Source organism: Nipponia nippon, unplaced genomic scaffold, assembly GCF_047370975.1.
Source record: "Nipponia nippon isolate SJK-2023a ecotype South Korea unplaced genomic scaffold, ASM4737097v1 scaffold_12, whole genome shotgun sequence".
In the NCBI taxonomy this organism is placed as follows: Eukaryota; Metazoa; Chordata; class Aves; order Pelecaniformes; family Threskiornithidae; genus Nipponia; species Nipponia nippon.
In genome coordinates, this window is record NW_028262313.1 from 3,109,433 (window position 1) to 3,132,873 (window position 23,441).

General features: G+C 42.3%; 1 protein-coding gene across 2 annotated transcripts in view; it reads right to left on the bottom strand.

Moving 5' to 3' along the window:
* Window positions 1–3,092: 3,092 nt before the first annotated feature.
* The window catches only part of LOC148056647 (uncharacterized), a 190,101-nt gene continuing 169,752 nt past the window's right edge, over window positions 3,093–23,441 (bottom strand). For both annotated transcript variants that reach the window (XM_087748396.1, XM_087748397.1), the window contains exons 10-11: window positions 11,802–11,872; window positions 3,093–4,337 (exon numbers count right to left, since the gene is read on the bottom strand). The gene's annotated coding sequence lies outside the window, so the exon portion shown is untranslated. The remainder of the gene's footprint in view (window positions 4,338–11,801; window positions 11,873–23,441) is intronic.

Consider the following 23,441-nt stretch of genomic DNA (forward strand, 5'->3'; position numbering starts at 1 on the left):
TGTTACTTACAGCTTCTGGCCTGCTGGTTTCCCAGTAATGCATTTTATTTGTCAAGTCTGCTCCTGACGTTTGTATCAGTGGACTGTTTGCGTCTTTACAGTTTCTGCTAGGATACCAACATATTTGGGAATACTTGTAGAGAACCGTATACAGAGCGAGTGGCCACATTGCACCAGGGATGACAGATCCATTATTAGCGCATTGAGCGTAATTAAGTTTGTGAGATGCTGGCTACTGTGGAAATGGCACAATATCACAGCTGAGGCCCGGGCAGCAAACACAGACCTGCCCGGGTCCTTAGCACGTTGAATCACAAGTCGTACGCTTAAAGTATCGGACTTCTCATGGTTGCTGTTTTGTTCAGGACAACAGCCCACACATGGAGTATTATCCTGTTTTTCAGCCTTCTAGTTTGGTTGAAGTTCTTTCTCCCTGACAAAACCTTCATCCCAAATTGAAACCATGGCTAGCGCAGCCTTCTGAACCACTAATGAGATGTGGCTGTGGGAATCCTCAAGACCAGTAAGTTTGAATCTTAAAAGATATTTGTGTTTATGTAGTGGAAATATGAGAAAGCATATTTTGACTAATGGTATCACCCTAGAGAGAAACATACTTGTTATAAATATGTTCCATTGCAATTGCTGGAAATCTAACAAAATTGCCATAAACAGGACTTACATCAATGTTTCTGCTTGACCTTTCTGGGAGAATAAAAGTACCTTCTGGGAATGCAAAACAAATGAATTTTTTGGAAACAAAATGAGTAACACAGCCCTTCCTCTTTATAAAATGGAGCCCCGATATAGCCGCTGCTGCTTAGTAACAGTTCCTCAACACGATTCATAAAAGCACCAGATGTAAAGGTGCGCACGTGTGTTTCTTAACTCCAGGCTCTGATGCAAAACTCAGAAACACTCATGCTGTGGGTGTAAGAATTTGAGATTTTAGATGAATGGCATTTTCAAAATGAAAACCATATCCTTCTAGACACGGATAAGCTATGCAACCGACTCCCCTGACATTCCTGCTTCTGCCAGTTGCTGTGTTGCTGGAGCTGCAATAGCTGTTCCATGCCGTTTCCTGGTGCTTCCCTGCAACAGCTAGCTCTCTTCTACATTTTCCCCTTAGGAGAAAGATATCCTGTCTAGCACAGAAAACTTGCTAGAAATAGTGTGATAAACCCCACAATTTTTGGGAACTTGGGTAACCTACAAAAATACTATCAGCACCGCTCCAGTTGAGTATATTTAATAGGACCAGAAGGGTACCGAGACACTTAAGGCAAATAACAGTTAGTGTTTCCGCCCGTAATGAAATATTATAGATAAATGTAAATGCAGAACGGAACTAGCACTAAGCAAATTGCATTTTTTCCACTCAGACATTATTCCAAATGACCCATTAGTTTGGATTAATTATCACAATCCAAATTAAAGGATTTCATAATATCATATACAAATAGCCAAAAAGACTATTTAGTACTGCTGCTAAACCCCATTTTTTTTTATACATTCCTAATAGCAGATGCTATAATAATAAGGAATATTATTAGCCTAAACATAAAGTGTAACAAAGCTCCTAGAAACAGCCTCATCTCTTGCAGCCAGTGACCGCTGAAGCAGTTTGATCCCTTACCCAGCTCCTCAAGTCGGTGAAGTAAGAAACATGAAGCCCTCATTGCAACATAACAGTTCCCTCATACAGTTTCTTTTAAAGAGAGAAAATAATTTAAAGCCAATTAGAATTTCTGATGCATTTATTACCCAACAATCACACCCCCCCAAAAGAAAATCACCGTGTTTGTCTTGCAGAGCCTGATAAAGCAAAGCGAGCGACTCCCCACCCCGCTCCCAAACCACGCGGAGCAGAGCTCTGCTTTGGCAAGGCAGGTTTAAAACCAGCCAGGAGCCCTGCCAGCAAAAGTACAGAACCAGCGCATTTCTAGATTGGCTCTTCTTCCGTGGCCTCTGCCAACTGGCTCCCCTCACCACGGCAGAGCAGAGGCTGAGCTCCTCTGCTTAACCCTCTGCTACAACCAGGCAGAGTCGAAAGGCTGACGCTCGCCGTCTTGATAGGAAAATCTCATCTGTCATAAACAGTCGTGGACTGGAGCGTGTGGGTTGCACAGCAGCATTCGTGCAATCGTTAGCAAATACACGCTGTTCCGATTTCAGAAGACATCAGTAGATAGAGTTATTCCTGCTCACCCCATCCTACAACTCTCCTCTCCTTCCTCTCTCTCCACACATCCGCATGTTAAAATTAAGTGGGTCTTAACAGATCTGTAAGTGGGATATACCCAAGTGTTTCCAATTTACCCTCAGTGAACTTGAATGAAAAACATTTGAAAATGAAATTCTGGGTGAAATCTTACAGCATTGCTACAGCATATGGAGCTAATTTCAAATAGCACTTTGATAATGTCATCATCTGTTAGAAAGTGTTCACCTTATACCAATGATATTATAAACTCACTTGCCTCACTCAGTCTATGTTCATCTTACAATCCATAAGAAAGCTATTTAGTGGATTGTGAAATACGAACTTTGGCCAGAGCTAATTTAGAAGGATCGTTATACTATGGATGGTGCAGCTTGTTTCTTCTGTGAGTTTCGTATTATTCAACTGTTCACAGCTAGTAAATTCACATCTAATAAGCTGCAAAAGTTATCAGATGAAACACAGCCCATTGTAATCCCCACGTGAAGTAAATAACTGATGAAAAATTAGCTCCAGCACGTGTAACAAATATTTTTGCAAACAGCATCTGATAAAGGAATTGGCTTTATTAACAACTAACTTATTCACACAATGGAGAAAATGCAAAAATCTGTTCTATCTCTGCAGGCCACAGCATTTCTCAAATGCTTACCCAGGAAAGAAAACGACTTAACTGGAAACAAACGCACATACAGACCACATCTCCTGGCAGGCACGTAACTTGGCACTGGGAACGCAGTGGTAGAAATATGTTGAAGTAGAAGGGATTTGCAGGATGTGAAACACAGGCGAAAAGGCACTTGCGCAAATGAAAGCCTTGTTGTGGGGCTGCTGTAGGATGCCCTGACACCACCGAGGAGGCCATATTCGTAAGTCCGGACAAACCATTCATTGCTCTGCATTTAAGGTCAAAGAAAGTAGTAAATTTACACCCCACTTCTGGAGACAAAACAAGGGCCAGCAACTCCTACCGTGAATCCAACTACCTTCTGGTTCTTCTAAACCCAGACAGGCAGTAGGGTCACCCAAAGGGCTGGTCCAGCAACCAGGGCAAATGTAAACGCAAGAAGGAATTTGGGCTTGCGTTGGGCCTTCCCCTCTGCCGTTGGCAGGAAGGCGGGTGGGGGGAGGCTGGCTGGGACAGATTCCTGCTCCTCAGAAGATCCCCAATCTGTAGGCAGTTCTTAAGAGCCTCTTGACCCCATATGCAATACAGGGTGAGAGTCTAAAAATCCTCGGGTTCTCCCTAGAACAGTAAGTTTTCAGGCACTACAAATTGTGTTTTCAGAAGCACTGCTTCAAATCTGGAGCACTCTCAGAAATCTACTTCTTTGCAACACACCAAAAGGAAGCCGGTTGCTGAATTTGTTTGCTCCGTAATACTTGAGACATCACCCGAGGTCCCCAATGTGACAGCAAGCCTCCTGCCGTTTCCCTTCAGCAAGGTTCCAATGAACAATACGTGAGCGAACAGTAACAACCAGGAGCTTACACCATGGTTCGGGTATGACGCACCAGAAAGGATGCTCAAGAGTCGACTGGATAAAAATCGAACAAACTATTCAGAAGAGCAGGGAGCTCAAGCAGTTGTTTGGGGCTAAAGGTGTTATAGAAACGTCCTCCCAACGTAGTGGTTGCTCCAAGGACTGAGGAGTCCACTGCAGGGTTGAGGTGGAAGGCACCAGGTACATGTGGAAGCAGGTAGATGTGCTGACATGAGAAGGAGCACTAAACTGAACAGAAATCTCATGTCGCTAAGTGCCGAGTCCCGGGAACTTCACTCCCTTTTTCTCTTGCTTTCACAAACTTCCACTACTGTTAGAAACAGCTGGAGTAAGAATTAAGAAAGGTCTTTCAAGATTTAACCCTCGGAAAATCAGTGTTAAGCCTTGTACTAGGGACCACCTCCTACACCAGAGATGGTAGAAGTTTTGTTCAGTTGTGACAGATTTTCTTCTTTTCCCGTCTTTAAGTCAGTCCCTCAGCCTGCAGCAACGCTCCTCCCGACCAGGCCGGGGTTTCTCGGGTACTGGCAGGAACAGCCCCTTTCCTCTGCCTCCTTTCTCCTTTACTCCAGCGGCAATTCCTCTGCCTCTGCAGTCCGTCACCTCCTCTTGCCAAAGAGAAAGGAATGACAAAAGCATTCAAAGAAAAAGAAGAACAGAGAAATCCCAAGCCTCGTGTGTGACACAAAGAAAACAATTCACATGATCTTTATTTTTGTAACCCTCGTCCTCCTCTCACCCCCATGCCTGTTGTTATCACTCACCATGTTATTGTTATTACTTGAAATTTGTTTTTAAAAGTGCCTGTCCAGCCCTGGAGGTGCTTGAATACACACTGAAAATATACAAAACATATGTCTAACTTAGACCCTGTGTTCCCGGAGGAAGGGCTGCTATCCTCTGTAGCGCGCTCAGCGCACTTAGGGCATGAACAAATTATAAACAATAATAATAAAGAATAACTTGTGCCTATTTATCTGTTTGGTCTATGAAACTGATCTGTCAATGACCCTGAAAACTCTCGGTGACACACACTGCGGTTGAGTTAAAACCAAGCTGCTCTTTCCATTATTTTTTTTCCGAATAGCTTGAGTCAAAATCCCAGGGTAGGTGACACAGAGCGACCCTCCTGCTTTTGATGTGAATGGGAAAGGATTTGTCTTTTTATATCAAAGCTAGCTGGGAAGAGGAGGTGGGTGGCCATGAAAGGGAAAAGCCACGAAATTATCTCCATTGGTTTATAAGAAACAGCCATTCGATGGGATTTTGGGAGGGGGAAACCTTCTGAAAAATGTGCTCGTGTGATTCCTCTAGAGGCCAGCCCATCTGAGCCAAGCGCTCGTGTGGAGGGGGGCAGGAGAAGTTCTTCACTTAATTGAGAACACACTTGTTTGCCGAGTTCAATGTCGGGAACTCCAACATTGTTTTTAAAAGACAGAGTATTGTGTAGGTGTCGGAATTCAGAAGAGGCAAAACAAAAACGGATGGAAAAAGGCAGCTGTGATGATTTAACTCTCCGAACACCTTTAGCCGTTTCCCTTCCTGTGCCCCACCAACTGGATCTCGCTCTCCTCTCTTGGCTGCTGCTAAGAGAAGCAAGCCCGTCCCCTCTGACCCTCTCCCTGCTCGCCTCTCCAGCGTGTTCTTCCTCCAGCAGCCGCCTCCTGCCTACACCCAGCCCTCCTTCCCTGCCGCCGCCAAGCCGGAGCAAGGCTGCCTGCGCGACGTACCCGCACCTCCTGGTGCTGGTCCTGGCTTGAGAGAGGATCGGCGGCACCCAAAGGGCTCGTGCAGGACTGGCAGTCAGAAAAGGAGACAAATTTCTGGCGGGTGACGTTCAGGTCAACAGTGGCACGCTAGCTTAGCGGGCAGGAGCCAGCCTTCCCCGGACAGCAATCTTTGGCGCCGCAAGATACTTAAAATGTACACAGTTCTCACGAGTCAACTTGGGAATTAGATACGCTTCACACAGTCAAACCCAAATGGTATCTTCTTGCTGCGCAGAGCCTATAGCCTGCATCTCTGATGTTCTTCCTACCTTAGGGGTCTTCTGAGCACAGAAGTAAAAGGGCACACTGACGCCTATCTCATCTGCCAGTGCTAACAGAATACGAACCCAAAAGACACATCACTAAACCCCCCCAAATCCTTTACAAACCCTGATCATTTTTCATTACTAGGGCAAAGTTTCTGTATATTAGAGGGAGTCCTGTCTAAATACAGACAATCCATAGAAAAAGGCTGAAGATAATTTGCATCCTCACGTGTTGCAGAACTCGATTGCTGCTGGTCTGACGCAATGACGGTTTTGTACTCCTGCTTTTGAGATTGACAAGTGAAGACAGGGTAGTTCCGCACAGCTCAAATCAGGTTAAATTTACCTAAATATCACTCTTATCTGCTAGGTGATGCCTTGGTCCTTTTAAATGCATTGCAAAACTGGATCAGAGTAAACACATTGTAAGGTATGAGTCTTTTTCTCAAGGGTTATAATATTCCTAGTCCTAATCAATAAACAAATTGACCTATGTTAAGGTGATGAACTAGGATTCATTTTAGTTAGAAATAATTAATCATTATTGAAAGCCACTTATAATGCCTAGGTAAGGCCAGCTGTAACGACTAGGTATGGTTGAAGCAACTGAACTAATGTAGCAACCACCATATAATTCTGATCAAAATATTCTGTATAATATTTATTTTTCTAAAATATGTAATTTTGCCTGTTCAGCAGTTACTTTCTCTTTACACAAAGCAAGCTATCTTTCGTCACAGCTGACCTGGCAGCAGAACAGCGATATAGTACTTCTGACTTCAAAAAGATAAGGAGAGACAAGCAGGTACCAATGTGGTAAAGGAGTGAGAATAGAAGACACAAGGCAGAAAGCCAGATTCAGGTTGATGTAATGTATTCTTCTGTGTGAGTCCTTTTATCTCACCCTTTATATCTTGGCTGCCTTTCTGGTAACAAATGTGGCTCCTCCTTCCATCATCGTATAGTTTAAACTGATGTACCACTGCTATTTTATCAGAGGAATTTTGCCAAGAGAGAGAGAAGAGGAAGGCGAACATTCTGAATTTGAAGATAATTAGCACAGTTTTATATAATAAATTAAATGACTAAAGCTTTTGAAAGTCTCAGTTAAAAGGTGACCCAGCAGAATACTCAGTGCTCAGTGGCAGGCAGTTTTGCTTACAATAACACTGGAGGACAAGAATGGGTAAATCTCTCCGTGTTTTAATCACACTCTTTAAATCACAACAGGCAACTGGAGCTGTATCGTGGACGAATACCTCTGCATAAACACTTTTTCCCATACAGTGCATATACTTCTTGCCAACTCAAGACAGGCAGGATATATTGCCACCAAAAACCGCTTTCATTTAATTATTATAATAATAATAATGTGAATCTTACAATTCATGAGAAGATTTTTTTTTGTTTTATCTTAAACGTTGATGCGCAGGAAGGGGAAATACTGCGGTACCCCAAAGAGAGATGTTACAACCTGCTCTCGCCTAATGTCATCGCGATACAAATATTAATTGTTACGGAAATCCAAATAGTGAGGATAAAGGGTTGGAGTCTTTAGTTAAATGCAGCTTCTGGTCTTATCTTGTGGTTGGCTTGGTTTGGAATCAAATTAGTTTTTCAAACTAGAAAACCTTTAAGTTTCAGTCCAAAAGTTGACAGTCTATTTGCCCATGTCTTGCAACCAGTAATTTATTTTTTATCAGTTTAAGGGCCAGAGTGGAAACAAGTTCTATGATTTTCTTAGATTTCATTTAAAAGCAGGAAACAATGTTTTTGTAGGCAGCTCAGTAATATTTAGCAGAACTGCCAGCTTCAAACAATGCATTAAAATAATGGAAAAAAATAGGAAGAAATTGCATTTATGCATAGACCGATTGCAAATGCTATTGTTATGCTCAGGTATAACTATCAGATATAGATATTGCTCATATTAACATTTATTAAGAGATTATCAGTATAACCAGAATATGGAGAGATGGGTTGAAATAAAAAACCTGAATCTAAACTTGTGGTATTTCAGTTCAGAATTTTTCATCCCCTTAGGGGTGAGGCTGAAGGATATGGAATCTGGACCTAGTTCTTAATTTTGTGGCTTGGTCTCTTTTCCAGTTCCCGCAGAAGCGTGTTCATCAGCATCTCCTGACATTTCTCTGCATTTTTTATTTCTTTCAGTGATAATTTGAAGCAAGCCCTGCCCTTTTCCCCCTAACATTCTGCTTTTTACATGACTGCAGCATGTAAACACTAAAAAATGCAAGCATAGCAACTCTGTGAAATACATAGAAACAACCGTTAACAGAACAGCGTTTTCCACGTTTTTATAGGGGTCCCGCAGACCTGGGATTGCACACGCGAACCAGAGCAGAGGTACACATAAACCAGAGCGTTCCTGTCCTGGGCGAACAAACCGACTGTGACTCTACGGATGAAGATTAAGGATATGAGATGTCAGTCCTGGCCTGCCAAGGAATCATTTTGCAACGGCAGGTCTGTGTGTAATACTAAGATTATAGAAGCCAATGCCTTGGGAACGTAGGTAAAAGCTTCACAGAAATGGGTAGTTTGACTCTTAAAAGATTACCAGCACTTAAAAATTGTTCCAGTAAATGGAAAATACGGGCTAAAAAATGGGCTTCCTTCCAAAAGATGAAATCAAAGCCCTGATACTTTTTATCGCTGTTTCATCATAGCTAATAAAATTGCCGTAATTATCTGGGGACACTGAAGCCTTTTATCTGTGATGAGCGACACAGCATTGTGTGTCTTGAGTTAGTAAGGTAAATACAATACAGGCCTGTGACAGCATCGCAAGAAAGAAAAATAAACAGAGATCCAGTTACAGGTGAATACTAGCATAATCCTGAAATGGTTATTTCCCCCTCCGTGCTGTGCACCTTCCCAGCCTCCAAAATGACTATTGACCTGCTTGCTTTTTCGTGTGCTTTAATAGCTGTCTACTTTAGCCCAAGCTTCTGCAGAAAGCGGCCCCCAAAATACCCTTTTTTGTTTAATCGCTGAAAGTAGCCTCATCATTTAATCAAAAGCCTCTGCTTTCATCAGCGATCTCCTTCCACTCTAGGCTTACGAGGAACAGAGGGCATTCTTCTATAACCAGCCTCTGCTCCTGAAAAATGAGGGATTGTGTAGACACTGAAGGCTGAAACTCTCCCAGTTGGCCCCAAAGGGTGCCAGGCGCAGCTCAGAGAAGTACAAGGGGAACCTGTTCTTGCTGCTTTTCAACTGTGGCCCTACTTAAATTGCCACGGGGGTTTCGCATTTCATTCTCCTAAGGTTACTGTCTCAGGCTTTTCTGTAGAAAACATTAAGGATGTAGGCCTTGCTTTAAACCGCCTTCCCTGGGAATAAGACTGGGCTCATAATCTTACAGTAACTAACAACTCACATGTTTGGTATTGTCTGTTTTTCATGCGTGAATCAACCAGCCAGATATTTAGAAAGAGCTCCTAATTTAATCTGTTGATATATATACACACATAAACACACATGCAATGGAAAGGAGGTAAAGTCAAATAAAACCAGCACTTTATACTTCCCAAAGGCTTATTGTCTGAAAATTTCATGTTCTTTTTTGACATTCGATTAAAATTCTCACTACAATCTTAGAAGGCACAAGTCAGTAACAGATATTATGCAGGAGGATCCCTTGATCTGCCGTTAAAATGCTGCCACTTCAGAGTGGAACAGAGCATCTGTTTTACACATTATAATAGTTTGGGACACGAAATGAAGGTTCTTATAACCACCTGAAGCTGTAAAGGAAAATGTAGGTAAAAGGAATTTTAATTAGCTGAATCGCTACAGCCAGAGCCCTGGGAATGCTGATGAATAAAGCTGGTAAGGTTCTGTTGCTGATGTTTTGACGCTTCTGACAAGCCCCCAAATCATTTCACATTGCCTCTAAAGGATGTTCTCACTTACCTCACCTTAAATTAAGACCAAGTCTACTAAAGCTGTAGAATCATGCCAGATTTAAGCCGGGGCAAATGACAGCAGGACTGTATCTGGCAACCGCGGCATTTACCATAGCTCTTAGCTGCATCCCAGCCGCAGCCGAGGGACGTCGTGGCTGCACCGCACTCTCTGGCGGCCAGCACGGTACAGAGTCAAAACAGAAAGGCGATTCCTGCCCAGGGGAGCAGCAGTAATTTTAGAGTACGCCTACACAGACAGGTGCAGACAGATGAGAGCTCCTCCGTCCGCTCTCTGGGCTGGCTGTAGGCAAGCCCGCTTCAGCCTCAAAACCCGAGTAGCCGTGCTGGCACGTTGCCATGTTATCGGGCCTGGAGCGGGCTCGTGTCTGGCCAGCTCCAAGCACGGAGAGAAGAGCTCGTGTCTGCACCTACCAACACAGACCCGTCTTCACCGCTGGTGCCCCGCTTGTTGACAGTGGTTAAGAACTGACAAGGAAGGGTACTATTTACTGAATTTCATTAATTTATATTAATTGTGGCACTGAAGGAAGAGGGACTGAATGAAGTAGGAGGCCTTTTCTAGTCTGTCTCTTTTTTAAAAAAAATTTAAGCACTTGTGAGAGAGAAAAAAAAAAAGAGAAAACTGATTTTCAAGGGTAGATAAAGTGCAGATACTCTTGTCTTCCCTTTCCTCCCTCCTCCGCTTTTGACAGACCTAATCTTTCTCCCCCTGAACATAACGATCCCATAACGGATCCCGTACCTCCAATTGGAAAAGGCTGTCGTTTCCAGCATGTGAGAAGATGAAGAAAAAATTACACCACAGCCTGCTCTGTCACAGCGCAAAGACAATAAATTGTGGATGGGATGATTTGAGACATTTAATATGGTTTCCAACAAATTCAACTGGATCCCTGGGTTCTCATTGGCACTAGCAACGTGCAATAGCCAAATAAACAGAATATTGCCAACACGTCCTCTCACCCAACAGATGTGCGGTTCTTGTTCTTATTGCTAGCGAAGATACAATATAATACATATGCAGAAGATGACTACAATTTAATTTACACCAGTTGTAGTATAGAAATACAAGCCACCACACAGAGCTGAAATCACGGGGATGGTGCCATCTGTATGTAATTGTTAGGGTTACGTTTTCCATTACGTTTTCTTCTGGAGGAAGGGGAGGATATGCAACTGGGTAGCAATCATAACAATCAGGCCTTACAGAGTATCAGTCAGAAATCGCACTTGCATTCGCTAAAGAGGTGATTTGCATTTCATTCTGACACATAAGAATGGTCTATTTCTAAACAATGTCACAGAAAATTATATGAAATTAAATTTTTATTCCAAATATTGTAAAGCAATAGGCCAAACAGATGGACAGGTATGGCATGACTTCATCTGTGGCATGCTAAGCTTGGCTAAGGGCCTACGGAGTACAAATGTTTCAGCAGTCCTTAGGGGTTAACAGGCATTACATTCAGCGAGGCCCAGAATTAAAAGAGCTGGCAATTGTTGCTTTTTGTTTTAACCCTGGAAGAGGCTGATAGACTGGGAAAATAGCTAGCTAGGCTAATCGGCTTGTCATTTTTAAAGGAAAACTTAAGAAAATTTAATTGCAATGACTGAAAACCAACCCAAAATACATTAAGCTTATTTGTTCTGTTGCATATATTTTCTTGGAAAGCAAATACTTAAAAAGACCCCGAATACTCCTTATAGATCTATGAATATTATAGAAAGACTCTGCCAAGTCTTTAATCTGTTTGCATCTTCCTCAAGAATTCACTAGTAGCGTACAACTAGAAACTGAGGGTGCAGTTCCATAAATATTTTCTGCAGCAGCAAAGCCACTTAAAAAAGCTCCTGATGCCCTCCACACCAGCTTCCCCTTCGCAGCCTGCGCCCGCCCATGCTCTGCAGTTGGCCTCCGTCTCGGCAGTGTCGACAGAACCATCTGCAGGCCCGATCCGTAAGCTCAAACCATGATCTGAGGGGATGGAGAAGCCTGGCACTAAACAGGCTGTTTGAGCGGAGATTATGTGTGTGGAACGATACTCTGAAGCACCAAGCCCCCCAAGTCTCTGCTAAAGACTAACCTGGAACACAGTGATTTCCTTCCAAAATCCCTGATGGCATCAGCTGCTGCAAGGGAGTCCTACGCAGGGCTCTGTAGCAGGAGACAGAAATAATTTTTATTTTAAGTATACTTTTGCTGTGTGTATTTATCTAACAGTTCTGGGTTATGCCAGTGGAGCCAATAATTTTTCAGTCCCCTCTAAAGTTTGCCCAGGTTTTGTGAGGACAATTTTTTTCCTGTGAGCACTTTTCTGTGAAACCTCAGATTTGCATGTGCTATTTGCATTCGTAGCCAGAAAAGGGGAAAAAGGGATAACTACCCAACTGCACAAACTGTGCACCACAAAATGTCTGTGCCGTTTCACATAAAGACTCTTGGATAGGCCAAAACAGGGATTAATTTCTTTGAAACTCTGACCCCTGGCAATCCCCGATGGGTCTGGAAATACAAACACTCTAGGAGAGCAAAGTTCTGCAAAGCATTCACACCTCCGATACGACAATATACCTGTCGGCGTAGGGCCATCTCCGACATCTTTCAAGATGAGCATTGCAGCCAACATGCTCTTTTACCAAGAAATAGTTAGAAAAATCTACCTTAAACAGTTTTACCAATGTTTGCCCATCCATCATTCTTTGGAAGAAAATCTCTGGCAAACCTGCTGTAGACCAAGACTTTGATGGATGGAGACTGGATGCCCTTCCAGTGAAAACCAAGAACTTCAGTTTAATTGTTTTAACTGTTAAAAGTGGCTTTTTTAGCAAGTGATGCTTGTGAGACAGTACAGTAAAAAAATTTTTGTCATGGTTAGGTTAAAAATGTCTTAAAACCCCTTCTAGACCTGTATATACACGTTCAAAAAAATTCAGGCCTGCAGAATGTAAGGGTTGAGCTTCTGTCCCCTTCATGTTAAAGTGTTAAATGTTTCCAGAGTGCCTGGAACTACAACTGGGCAGTGTGCACTTTAAGCTAACTGGCAAAGAAGTGTTGCTTTAGGCTTAGAAACACTGTCTTTTCACTTCTGGGGCCTGGATTTATTCCAGCTTAATCCAACTACAAATTGTTGTCTTGAAAAGCCTGCAGCTTCTTTTAAATGCTTCCCCCCCTCCTTGTAGCATACAATTACCCAGCAATTAACATTCTTGTTTACCAGTGGTGATTTCTGAGTTGTGTCAGTACGTGTGTGTTTATGTAAGAGATAGAGCCTTTATTAGAAGCTACATGAACTGACCCAATGCTCTTGGGAAGGATAAGACAAATTGGTGTGGAAAACTGAAAGAACTTAATGATCCAAAGGGGAGTTGAGTATTAAGACAAAGCACAAAAATAAAATATCTAATTTGTTTTTGCTTTGTTTCTTTGAAAGACCTACCACAGAGTTGTTTCCCCTACCTGATGTAAATAATTGCTTCTACAACATTCAATCACTCAGAGACTGTTGTGTTAGAACAGTTGCAGGATGATAAAGTACTTTGGAGATACGTTTACATAAAGAGAAATTAGACCTATCCTGCCAAAACAGTGACTCAGCCTAATGTGCTAGTTTATAGGCTGCCCTGGTCTTGAAAATCATGGTTCAAGTCCTGGCAACAAGGACCAGGTGAACATTGCGTTCTTCACACGGAGCATCAAGTTTCTGGGGCTTTGGCTGTCTGGCACGTGTGCTCGGAGAGAGGTGCTACTGCACGGTCAATTAAACAGTCTCACTGCCTTAAGCAGCAAACCCCATCTGCTGAGTTTCTGTGCAATTAGGTCCATTCAGCAGCAGCAAAGATCCTTCAGAAAGAACCACAGACTTTAACAACGTGCAGTATTTTCTAGGAGTATTATGCTCCGGTCTGCAAGAGGACCTGAGAGCATATAGGACCATCGCCGGATGGGATGCAGCATAGGCTGAGGCTGTCTCTAACACATACCCAGCAAGATTAAACGGAATGGGCCGGCTGCATGAGTCACAGCTCCAGAGAGAGCAAAGGAGAACGCGATGAGAGCCCCAGCGTGAATCCGAGAGGAACTGACTGGCAGCTGATTGGCATCGCGAGCACGCTGGGGAAGCCCGCTCATAACCTCTCGCTGTGAACCAGTGAAACGTTAGCACAGGACGGCGCGAGACCAGATGCTGTAGTGCACGCAGCAGTGCTGTTGATGCTTGTGACACGCTCACAAACCTGTTTTCTTAGCGAGAGTGCTGGTTCATAGATTTTCTGTTGTCTGAGATATTAAAATGTGCCCTCTGCTCACGCCTCAGCATCTACTGCACGCCAGCAGGGTGACTTCCATGTCAAGAAGGAAACCAGGCAGTGACAGAAGGGAATTCTCAAACGAATGAGTAGAAGAAGGTGAAGAAGAAACACATTCTTTTCTGCTTTGTGACTTTATATCCGCCGCATATTTAAGCTCCTGATAATACACCCTATGTCTTTCAAATAACAAACCAGAGGCCAATGAAACCATTTCAGGATGTGGCAATAAATTGCTTTCCATAACAGTTTCTATGTTGAGTTTTTACCTGTCTGTAGAATCTCAGTACCTGAGACCCCAGAACTCTGTGGTGACCGAGAAAAGAGGGAATAAATCCTGTAACATGTAACTGAAGCCAGTATACACAGTACATGAAATTAGGGCCCAAACAGCTCCCCACCGCCCACTAATGGTCCAGGTACCTGGGGAAGCGTTCTGCAGCTCTCCAATGGAGTGGTATTACCCTTGGTGCGTTTTCAATATGAAGTGTAACAGTGTGTGTGTGCGTGGCAGTCTAAAAGAAACGTTGAGGTTTGACAACAGCCCACTCTTGCAAGAAAAAGGTATCCCTGATAAGAGTAAAGTAGAAAGAGCAATGATGGAAGAATTATTGCAGCTTGTTAGCCAGTTCAAAGGATTTGTTTAACTCTGATGACTGCTAGCTGGCTTCAGCCAAATAAAAGCAACCCGATATCAACCTGCGTTCTTCCCACTCACGGTTCCTCCCTTCTGTGCCGCTGACTTCACAAGTGTCGTGGCAAATGAAATGTATGAGAGTATTTATCAGAAGAATGTTTTCTTTGCTTAACTCCTGCTAGATGCATTGGCCCGCTGACATTCACTTGTATCTTCCTATGCCTGGCATCTAGTAGCTATTCTGACTCTTTCTTCTAAAAACATATGCTGTGGGCCTACAAAATGCAGTCGGGGTAATCCCACTTGTGCATCACAACCAGCTACCGACAACTGCAGAATACCGTGATGACGCTGCAATGCTAGAAGGACATGAAAGTTATTTTAGCTGTTTTATTTAAAAATAAATACAGGTGGCAAACTATGGGAAGCCACATTTAACAACTGTCTGTTCCTGCGGGTGTCTGGACACTGCCCCAGACAGAGGTAACGCGAGAACTCCGGTTCATCCATCTCTGTCCTCCACCAGCCGCTGCCACTCCCTGCCCTGCTTTGTGCCCCCAGCTGCGTTCTTCCCCCCCTGCCGCATTGTTGGTGGCGGCACTGTGATGCTCAGGCCCATCTGCAGCCATTGGCACCTCTCTGGCCTCAATCTATTCCTTTTTTTCCTTTAATTCCCTTCTTCCTAAAGGCCTAGGAACCCTTTCTCCCATGCTGCTCTGCCCCTGCTTCTCCTGGAAAAGAAAATAATAAATCGGACTTCAGTGAACTGAAGAAATACTTTCCTTAGAAACTCCATGAGAAACCTGTAATTTCTCTAACATATTCATTCATGCTGGTTTTCCTATTTTCCTTCCCTTTCTCCTCGCCTATCAGCTACGCGTAGGCTTGCCAGGACCAGTTATTTAAACTCATCTGAGCAAGCTTCCATAAGTACAGTGACGGCTCCCGCCAGCTCCTTCAGCTGGAGGATCCCAAATGAAAGCAGCTAAACCTCCCCTCTGATGGTGATTAACGCCCACCCTGAGAACCAGTGAGCTATTTTACCATGTTAGTCTATGTTATCAATAATAACATTTATTTTAAATTTACAGTATTCCAGAAAAAAAAAAACAAAACAAACCCTCACGTCACTTTAACGTACGTGACAAAATAAAACCACACAAAATGAGAGAGAGAAACGTAGTATCGTAGAGCCTGCTTCAACACCCTTTGCTCACATTAGATAAGGCTTATTTGCCAGAATAGCTTACATGTTTAAGCAGTCAGGTTGTAAAGCCTTTTGAAAAGTTTAAATCTTTGCAAAAGCTTTTTTGCATTTGCTAAAAATTTTGAATTAAGCTGCGCATTATGCCCACACCAAAGACTTACCACGGATTTACAAGTCCATGAGAATTCCTTTGTCCATTCTTATTTCTACTTGTCTTAAAGCACTATCAAAGCTGAGTTCTAGATGATGACACAATATTTATCTAAAGCTTGGTTTGGGCTTTGAGCCATAACAGTATTTGTTTTCAGACACGGAGGTATAAAGAAGGCTCTGAAGACAATACTTCGCTCAAGTCATAAGCTGCGATAGATAACGTAATGGGCTTACAAATTTAGTGCTGCAATTTAAAGCTTAGAAGAATCTAGCTGCAAGGCATTCACTGAAACAACAACAACAACAACAATAATAATAATAAAACAATGACAAAGACCTGCATTTCTACCAATTTGAGTGCAAGTTTGCATGTAGGAAAACATTACCAAGCCAGGGAGTAGCAAACAAAAAATTTGAAACAGAAGAAGAAAAAAAGCTCTAGATCTGTAGCAACATTTGGCAAGTAGAATTTGGCACTTTGGAATCAACATGCTTTTCTAGTTAAGAGAGCAAACTATACTATTTGTACCAGAGAAGGATGAATCTTCTGGATGCAGCTGGAAGGAGTAAGAATCTCTTGAGCAGCCATATGGGTTTTCAAGTCTGCCTCAAAAAAAACCTTTTCCTGTAACTTAAATCATCTCATCTCCCCCGCCCCTGCCCCTCATTAATGAACCTTCCCTACTCTTGTTTTTCTCTCGACTAAAGGAGAACCGTTGGTGTACGTTAGAGGTGACAGCTTATCCCAGCTGTTGTCACTAAGGCCACTTAGCCATTCACAGAGCCGCAGTGCCTTTCAGACAACTCCTCTTTAAAAGCACAGGTTGCTGTTAGCTCAGCGGATGGAGAAACGTTATGGGTAGCGCAGCACCTTTCTCACCCAGACTCATCAGCTGCTGTCCATCTTTCAGAGGGCAGTATCAGCTACGGCCATGAAAACAACCCACGTTCCACTGCCTAAGTAGCCCAGAACTGTGTTTTTGCTTTTTGAGCTTAAGTACATTAAAGGTTGTACAGAGCTTTTTCAGCTGTGGGTGGAAGATGCACTAGGAGGTGAAATGATTATGTTCTTCAAGTGTGGGGTGCAGGTGAATCCAATTACAAAGCAGAAAATGCAGCTGTGATTTAGTCATTAGGAACCTCTATTGCAAATGCAGATGAGGGTACTCATCAGCATTGTGGTGAAAGCATGAAACACCCCAAGAAACAAACTGGGAAACCGCTCCAATCGTACAAAGGAAAAACCTAACAAGAATTTAATAAAATAACATAATCTCAGCAGCGAAATGACTGAGGTGTTTCATAGGCGAATGTAATGCTAAAACCACCCTTCCACAGCCTCAAGAAAAACTGTGCACTACAGCAATGATGAGAACTTGATGCAGTGTATTTTCCAAAGCGCAAAGAGCCAAGAATAATATAACATCACCAAGCAGACTTCAAAGCCCGGTTCCTCCACTCACTCTTTGCTCCTGTGCATCCCTCCGATGCCAAAGCACACATGGATCGGAGGGCTCTGCTCAGCAGCTGCTCGGGATGTTTGACAGATTTCCCAAAGTCTTACAGCACTTGTAAAAGAAGTTTCCAATAGAGGCAGCGATTTGACTGTAGCATTTACAAGAACCAAAGATAAAAAGAAAAAAGAGGTTTGTTTATTGATTGACTGACAGAATTTGCGCTTATTTCCTGGAAAAATGCATCACTGTAATTGTGCAGAATATTTTCCTGTGGGACTGCAGATGCTTGCAGAAGTACATGGAAAGACCTGTTGCTCTAGAAGGGAGTAAAGTCATTTTGGGAACCATCTACGGATAATGACAACAAAGACTTGTCAATTCAGCGCATTAATTACCTTACTCTATGAACTATCATAAGGTGACAAAGCTGAATAAGAACTACTGTATTTTCAGTGCCAATAAATTCATACTCCATCTACAAAGACTTTTTAAGAAGTGAGAACACTTGATATCAGACTGTATAAAAAGCATATTTGGCAGAATAAAGATTTACAAACAAAACTGAAAAACAAAACTCAGGAGTGTTAGCTGAAAGCCTCCCAAGTACCATGCTAGTCACGAGTAATAAATTTTCCTGAGGTTTAATGGCATGCTTCTGCTCTCGCACAGCGTGGGATACGGAGGGCTGGAGAAAGGGTGGAAGTGGCCCTGCAGAACACGCTGCAGAGCTCCGGGCTCCTGCCCTGGCAGCGGCGGCGGCCAGGATCTCGGAGCGAGATCACCGGTGGGAGCTCTGCAGACACACCAGTGCACAGGTCTTAATTTCCAGATTTTTAATGAAGCCCGAAACCTAAAGCAGATATGGGTCAAGATCATAAATTTCCATCTGGGTTGTTATTATTGTTATTTATAATTTATTGAGTTTTAGAAGTGTGTCTGAAACTGTACGGAAAGGAAAAATGATAGGACCCCTGACCTAAAAAATGTACTGTGAGCACTCCGAGAGCCAACTGGTTGTTTGGCTAGCTCCTGTGGCGACCGAGTGAACTAGGGCTGAATTCACAATTGGTAGCAAATCTCAAAACCAGGTGACTGCCATAGAGTTTGGATGAACAAAACGTTCACCCTCATCATCCCCAACACCCACCCCAAATATCCCACTTCACTGCCCACTCAGATAATTGGATGGGAAGTGGTTTCCGTTAGTCTCAAGCTAATTTTTGTTCCAGTTTAATAAAAAATAGCATCAAAAACTCGTTCTCACCCGCAAATACCACACATAGCCAGCAGCATGATCTGGCAAGGATACTGGAGCTTAGTTGTGCTCCCTACAAGACAACATTTCCAAATATTCCATTAAGGTCAGATCAGTCCCTATGTTCCCTGACAACAAAACCGGGGTGAGGAAGACTGACCTTGGCCATCGCTTTGCTTGTTGTTGGTTGTTTTGCCCGTTTTCATAGGGGTTTATAACTTGGCCATAATCTTGTGAGCTCTGGGTTGCATGTAAAAGATTGAAGGCAGAAAGCACATTTGCTAAACAGAAGTTCACCAGAAAAAAATTCTTTTCATATTAAAGCCACTGATAAAAAAGTGAAATGCTTGAAATAATAGAAGCCATATGAGCTGAGGGAAAGAACAGGGGACTTGAAGGTACCCTGATGTTCTACGCTCCAGAGTTTTCCCATCAGCTCTGCCACTGGTGTACTTTATTCATCCGTTTCCCTCCGCTGTAAAACAGAGAAAGTGGGACTCATGCTATGAAACTGTTCTGCATTTAATAGCCTACCGTTTTTAAAATGCTTTAAACATGTAAGCCATATACATACACCGCTGAGGCGGTTTCAGTTTTAAATAGACAATAAGCGACATTAGTTTAATGTCTGACAATTTATATTGGCATTTTAGAAAAACCAAACCGCTGAAGGCATCAAGCCTTGGAAAATAACCAAAAGCTTATAGCATGAACCAGCGTTACTAGGAATAAGCATCCGGCCTCTGCTATGTTGTTAAAATACTTTTTTTTTTTTTTGAGAACAAGCACAAGACAACATAGTTGTGTGGCTAAAATGCATACGGATCCTTCAGCTTGCTTGGACAAATGACCGTCCATGTCCTGTTTGCAGCTACTGCTTCTGAAAGACCTTTGAACGACCTGCTCAAGTGCTAAAATGTTTTCCGTTCACATCAGGAGGGCAATAGAAGAGGGTCAGCTCCAGACAAGATGCTTTTGAACGTTAGAACATGCCTTCAAAAAACACTGTAGCTATGATCGTCCTTTCCTATGACTGGGACCACAAGACTGCAGCAGTAGGGTGTCCTCACACAGTGACCCTGTTCTTTCCATGCTCTCTGTAATCTCCTCCTCTTCACCTTCAAATCTCAGAACGGCTGTAACCTTGCTCTCAGTCTAACAAATAACTCCAAGTGATCCCAGGACTCTTCACACTTGTCCTTTATGATCTTTCATTTTCTTTAGGCACTTTGGAGTTGGTAACTTCTAGCTTTCTGTTACGTAAACACCCCAGAGGTATTTAACTTCTCTATTTTTTCAACCTCACCTCCTCTGCAGCGTGTTTTTGTTCAGATTCCTTCAACAACGACACATTAGTGCTTTGTGTTTAGATAAAGAATGATTTTACTTCAAAGAGAAAATTCAATCAGATTCAAATCCTGGTATACTTGAGATACAACTTGCCCTAAAATTAATTACCTACACATGTCCAGCTGGAATTTTATTTTTTTCACACGGTATGTTTAAGCATAATAGGCACTATAACAATTATTTATACCACAGACTGGAATGGCTTGGGTAGAACAATGAGAATCTTTTAAAAAACATGTTTTTAAAGATAAAGCCAACTGGTTTTTCGGCTTGAAATTTAGGTTTTGCAATAAAAGACATTCTACAAAACATTATACCATTGGAAGTGCTTTAAAGAAATAAATTGAATTTAGAAAGTTCATAGTTATTTTTGTGAAGGGAAATGTGGTGGGGAGTTTGGATTCAAGATCGCACGACATCATAAGTCTTGGAATACTTGGAATTCTTGAAAGACAGTGGAATTTCCAGAGGACTAAAAGCAAGCTGATGGTGTGCCAGTTTTCTGAAAAGGATAAGTTGGACAGCCTGGCCAAATACAGCCTGGTCAGCCTCGCTTCCTAGACAAGAAAGTATAGTGATAATAGCAAGCACGGTGATTCAACCCATGCAGCTCAATTAAAGAGCGTTTATACTAATCCAAATCAATACAGGTTTACAGAAAACTATTCTGGCTGAACTTCAGCAAGAGCTGTTCATTGAGAAGCCAGAAAGACAAAAAAATCAACATGGTAGATATTAAGAGGATTTAAAATTAATGAAATGACAGTTCTCTGCATTTAAAGGAGGAGTCAGAAATACACTTGCCTGCTGATAATCACAAAGTGATTTTGAGACTACATTAAAAGGTTTTCTTGGTGACCGGGAAGAAACATAAAATCAATATTGACCAAGGATGATTGTAAAAAACATTGTGGGAGCAGAAAATAGAAAGAGCTTGGTCACTGATAAAGACTGATCTGCATCACATGGTAAGCTGGCCAACAATTTCAACTTCAGCATAGCCAAATATAATGTCATATGTTTAGCCTGCAGCCTTACTGCAGGGGCTGTCATTTGCTCAACAGCGACTCCCAACCCTTTTCAGGGATCCCAGTGGATAAGCAGTTAAACAAGAACCCCCAAATGCAAGAGCACAAGCAGACGTGGAATATCCAACATGGGAAGTGTGGTTACATCATCTCTGGGTATGGCACCGGTGCAGCTCCTACCCCAACACTGTTACAGATTTGGTATCGACAAATTCTGACTTGACCTTATTCAGTTTGGTTCAGGATTAATAACTCGGTATGTTCTGGGTAAAGGTGTCTAGGAGCTACATTGGTTTAACTTATTCAGCAGAGGATTCCACACTAACTTTGTAAGTACCTAAAAGAAAAAGAGAAATCTGAGAAACATTTTGGTCTAGAGAGAAGAATGCTTTCAAGTCTAGTGGGTAAAAGGTACACAAATACAGGCTAGGAGTTCGGGAGCAAATTTAAACACTCTGGTTACCAACTGTTGGAAGAAGTGAAGAGAGACTGTGATGAATCAGTGGAAACTGTAAGATCAGGGTTCTTCTAGTTCAACAGGGATTAATCCCTTGATCCATAACTGTTCTACATGACCACCGTAGCCCGCTTTTGACTATAATCTTTATGATCTACAAATCACCGGAATATATCACCTTCCCAAAACCAACACATGGGAGAAATGCACAATCTAGCCACATCAAAGAAGCAGGGTAAACAGCACAGGCATCGAGGCTGGCACGGTTGTATTGTGTTTATTCATATGTAGTCTGGTTTGCGCCTCACTGTGTCTCTGCGGCACTGTTCTGTGCCATTCAGGCATCTCCTATAGGAGGATCAAAGTAAACCCAGTCAGATCCGGTTTTGTTGTTAACATTTGAGCAAAACAGAATTCGGCATTACCTTCAAGAAAAAATCACGTTACGTGATTTAAATATTCAGATTTTAATAATAGAGAATGTTTTTATTACTAACACATGCAAAGAAAATATTGCAACGTGAAGTTTATGTGAACGTCACATGCTTTTATAAACTGTGATAGAAGTTCATATTTGTATTCATTCTTGTCTGTAGAACACATCTCCTATGACCTTTCTGGGATGCAGACTATTTTAGATTAATTTTTTTAAAGTTCATAGTTACCTAACAGCTTTGAGCTGGTATGAAGGCATGTGATGCAGAACATGGACTTTATAAATTTTTACGAAAGATCAAAAGAAAAGAGGAAAGCAGCCAGCATCAAACAGGCACACACATAATAACAAGTAACAAGGATAAAACTTTTGTGACCAATACTAACCCAAGGGCTTGGATGTTGAACTCTTAGTCTGAGTGCCCAGAAAGGATGGAGTGAGGACCCTAACTTGGAATTTCCTGGCTGTCGTCAATTCTGTCACAACCGTAACGTGTTTCAACATGTTTTCAGCTTTTAAATTTTTTCCCTCCTCTTTAATATAGTCTAAACTAGACATAAAATGGAAAAAATGTACTATTTCCACTGAGCACTGATGCCTTTGACATCTGCTTCCAAGTGTTATTCATCACCACACAGTGTAACAATCTGAGAGCAAGTACAATGTACCTTTTGGAAAAAGTGAGTCTCTGTGATTGCTTCTCATAACAAAGCCTGCCCTTTCCCCTGGTAATTAAAGCTCTATGTATGTTCATAAAAGAAAAGTACAACGGCCCACCTACACGTCCTAGCAAGCAGTAGCATTTGCATTGTTTCTTTTTAGGGTCAAACACCCCACCTCACAGATGGCAAAAGGGATGTCCCATACTCCCTTTTTTCATGCATAATTTCCAATACTTTTTTTTTTTTAATCTACTCCCATCCCACAGTGGCATAATTTTATGCTCACGACAAATTTTAAGTACAGAGCAAGGAAAGCACCCAACAGAATTTCTGAAAGGACAAAGGTCCTGATGAGCGTCTGCGCCATGGAGTGGGCTAAAATAGATGGCCCTGGGAAATGCACTTCGTGTTTCTGCAACAGGCAGCACCAAGGTTGCAAATACTGCAGAAGACAGAATGCAAATTCACCATCAACATGTTGGAAAGATGATCCAAAATCAATGCGCGACGTTCAACAGAGGTTCACGGTGATGTCTGTAGGAAGGAATAAATTCATGTGTATACCTGCAAAGTGTGCTGGGATGCTACTGATCACACAATTAGCATGATTCGAAGGCATGATTGCAAACAATGCACCCTAGGGTGCGATTGGCTTTGGCAGCATCCTATGTATGACATGGAAAGTCGTTTTTCTGCTCTGTTTTGCACCGGTGAATCTTCAGCTGGGAGACAGAGTCCAGTTTTAGTCACTATATTCAAAGATAGATAAATCTCGAA